This window comes from Mus caroli, chromosome 19 (assembly GCF_900094665.2).
Source record: "Mus caroli chromosome 19, CAROLI_EIJ_v1.1, whole genome shotgun sequence".
In the NCBI taxonomy this organism is placed as follows: Eukaryota; Metazoa; Chordata; class Mammalia; order Rodentia; family Muridae; genus Mus; species Mus caroli.
In genome coordinates this window covers 50,406,673-50,410,404 of record NC_034588.1, presented here as the reverse complement: position 1 = coordinate 50,410,404, position 3,732 = coordinate 50,406,673, and the positions used below count along the sequence as shown (strand labels likewise).

The following is a 3,732-nucleotide window of genomic DNA, read 5'->3' as shown; positions in this document are numbered from 1 at the left end:
TGTGGTGTGTGTGTGGTGTGTGTGTGTGTGTGTGTATGTGGTGTGGTTGTGGGGGGGGGGTGTATGCTCTCAAGTGCTTGCAAGCCACACTGTGTTTAGGTAGCTGTGCTGGGCAGAAGTAGGCACTGGATCCCCCAGAGCTGGACTTACAGGGAGCTGTGAGCTAACAAATGAGAATGCTGGGAACCAAACTCAGGTCCTCTGGAGGAACATTATGCACTCTTAACCCATGTTCCTCTCTCCAGCCCACATTTAATACAGTCTTAAAGTTAACTTTACATCCACATACAGGGACATAAGTATTAAAGTTAACTTTACATCCACATACAGGGACATAAGTATTGGATAACTCTTTAACAAAATCTAAAATTTACTCCAAAATAAAAACAGCAGTTTTGACTAATCGAGAATATTTCATGTACTGAACTTTTCTGACCACAGCAGCAGCTGTCGGTTCATTGCCCCCCCCCCACTCCACTTTTTATGAGGCACTGAAACAGGAAGACATTTTTTAAGTAACCCTTTCTCTTGTGTGATTTATATTCAGCATGTCGCTTCTATAATCTAAAATTTTCATTTAAAAACGCACTCAACCTACTTTAAGAACAAATAAAAGGCAGATGTGGTAAAACCACATCTGTAATCCCAGCACTAGAGGCAGCACAAGCAAGGATCGTCAGGAGTTTAACACCTCCACAAGCGACCCTTGTGTGCTGTGGTGGAGAGCAGACAGGTGATAGCACTTACACGACATGCGTAAGGCCCTTTAGCTTTATATCGGTTTTCTCTAAAAGGATATTAACTTGTGAAACAAGAATAGCACCTGATGTTGAAGTCATGTCGTAACTGTTAGGCTACATCAAGATGTTATCATCCTGCCCAAGAGAACATGGTAAAAAGCATTCTCTAATTCTACTCAGAATTAACTAACATGCAAGTCTACATGGCTACTTACTTCATTTTAAACAACTTAGGATCTAGAAAAATGAATTTAAAATAGATACATAGAGAGTCATACAAATATAAGACCAAGTGTAGTTTGGAAATGGAAACTTTTGCTACCTTCCATGGCTGAAGATGCCATGTCCTGCTTTCCTTCAGTGTGTGCATGAATTAAATGCTAGAGAAAATCTGCCAGCTCTGAGGTGATTTGAATTTAACACTGTGAAGTGTGATTTTCATTCTACGTGCAAGTATAGTCTCTGAGAAAATATTTTCTGCAGCATCTGTCTAATAATGGGGGAAATATCAAGCCCTTTGAAATTCACAGTGAATTGTATATGCATTGTTTCATGAACTTCACGTATTCCCTCTGCACACAACTCAAGAGGTTTAGAAGGAGAGGATGTTCTCTGCAAGGTTGTTCACACTGGGTGAACGACCACGAGAACCCAGACGCTGTAAATTCAGAACAAGAACTTAGAGTGCCTTACAAGGAAGCCCTCCTTAGGGTTAACAAAAAGCAGCTTTTAACAACGTGGACTTGTTACACCAACTGTTAAAACTGCTTTCCAATCACTAGAGATATGATACTGAAAACAGCTATCAGGAAATAACTATCACATGATATGCTGTTTTATTAAGTAATTATAACAACCAAAAAATAGTTCTATCTCCAGACCATAACAACTGGATCAAGCAGTCAAGACGCAGACACACCCATAGCTTCACAGCTGTTCTAAAGGACAGTATGTGACACTCTCTTCAGTGGGCTTTTTTTTTTTTCTTTTAATTTAAAGATTCCTTAAAATACTTACCTCAACCTTAGGCAAAACAACAGCAACAACAACAACAAAAAATCTAAATTCCATTTGCTCCACACTAATCTATACAAAATTATTTCCCATGGGGTAGGGGGAAGCTACGTATACTACGTATACAGCTAAAAACGATTAAGCTGAAATTAACTGTTACCCAGTGCATTTCCTAAACGCCCGATAAATTACTTTGACATTTTGGAAGTCAAGTTTAGACCATATGTTAACTAGAAAATGACCTTAATTCTTCCCTGGGATGCAGTCACATTAATTAGCAACTTGCATTCTGCTAAAAGCACTCTACAACAATAACGCAAAAGCAACCACTACTGAGAGCAACCATGTACATTTATTTCTGCAGCCGTAACAAATATTTTATTTTCCTCTACTATTACCACGAGATACATATAGATATATAAACATCACACGCACATTATGGATATAAATACGAGCACGAATATATATGCTAGGGCCTTCCCCTAAAATTTCAAACTCTTAAATCAAGAGTATTACAGCTGTGAAGCTATCAAAACGTTTTAAACGCAGCTTGTAGGCCTCCCACCCACCCCTCACCCAGGCCCGGAGCCGCATTTTGAATCATTCATAGCAGGGAGTCAACTACAGAGGCTGGCTACAGAGCCAGTTCCCAAGGAGGGGCTCGGGGAAGATAGGCGAGACCTACATCTGCAGTTCTGAGGCTGTTCAGGGAAAGCAAAAACAAAAAACCCAAACCAAAAAAAAAAAAACAAAAAACAAAAAAAAAACAAAAAGCACGCCCTCTCTACGTACATTACAGTAGCGGAGAGCCACGGGCAGCAGCCACAGCATGCGTTCACAGAGAGGGGGCTCCCTTCTCGGCTTTGTTTTTCTCTAGGTTGTATTCGACTTTTTTTTAAGGGACCCTGTGCAGGAGACTGCAAGGAGGAGTTGGCACAGGGCCGGGAGGGCAGCTGTCCCCGCCCCGGTGCCCGCACCGACCGTCGCCTGTCCCGCAGGACCCCAACCCTCCGGCAGCGGACAGGCCGGGCCGAGGCGGACCAGGCCTCGGCTCGGGGCGCCGACCCCTCACCGGATCTCCGTCCCGGACGACACCCCCTCTCCTACCGTCCCGTCCCCCGCGTCCAACTGCGTCGGACCGGGCGCCCGGAGGCTCCTCTCACCGCGAGCGCACGCAGCCACGCACGCCCCGCCGCCGGGGAAGGGGCTGCGGAGGAGGGGGCGGGCCCGTGCTGCAGCGCCCCGGCCCGGCCGACCCGGCCTCGGAGAGCGAGCACCGGCAGCCCCGGGCGTTGGGCGAGCGCCGGTGACCCGAGGGCTCCAGGGCCAGCGTGGACAGGGACGGAGCGTCCCGACCCCCGCGGCGAGGCCTCCACGCCCCCTCCCCCTCCCAACGTGCGGCGGCAGCCTCCGCCGACCCGGGCCTAAGGGACGAGGACGCCGCCCGCCCGAGCGTGCGAGCCGCGCCCACAGTACTGACCCCCTCGGGCCGCCGCCGCTCGCCCGGGTCTCCGGTCCGCCGGGCCCTGACCCCGTTCCTCAGCCTCCGCCGCCGCTGCCTCGGAGCGCCTCTGGCCCCGCTCGCTCTGTTTGTTTTTGTTTTGTTCTACCCAGTAACACGGGGGCGACGGCGTGGCGTCTATTGGCCGAGAGGAGGACGACCCGCAGCCAATCGTGGCGGCCGAGCTGCAGCCGAGGCGGCGAGGCCGAGCTAGGGGAAGTGAGACGTGGAAATAGGGGCGGGGCTCAGGGGAGGGGGGAGGTGCTGCCGTCGGCGCATGCGTGCTGGGCTTGGGAGCCGCTCGGCTACCAGCCAGGGTGGGGGTTAGGTGCAGAGGGCCGGGTTGTGAAAGCCGGTGGAGGGCTGTGCCGGGCTGGGGGCTGGGGTGCGGCTGGTGGACCAGACCGGCCAATCCTCTCTACAGGGCATCTCAGCCCAATCCCAGGGCGGCTGTGGATTTCCTGAAGTCCCCACCAT

At 49.9% G+C, this 3,732-nt stretch overlaps 1 protein-coding gene across 5 annotated transcripts in view; it reads right to left on the bottom strand.

Moving 5' to 3' along the window:
• The window catches only part of Pdcd4 (programmed cell death 4), a 28,173-nt gene extending 24,749 nt beyond the window's left edge, over positions 1-3,424 (bottom strand). For 2 of the 5 annotated variants that reach the window (XM_029472570.1, XM_021152002.2), the window contains exon 1: positions 3,235-3,422. The gene's annotated coding sequence lies outside the window, so the exon portion shown is untranslated. Of the gene's footprint in view, positions 1-2,546; positions 2,776-2,861; positions 2,925-3,234 lie in introns of those variants that run through there. The other 3 variants (XM_021152005.2, XM_021152004.2, XM_021152003.2) reach the window with 3 other exon arrangements.
• Positions 3,425-3,732: the final 308 nt, after the last annotated feature.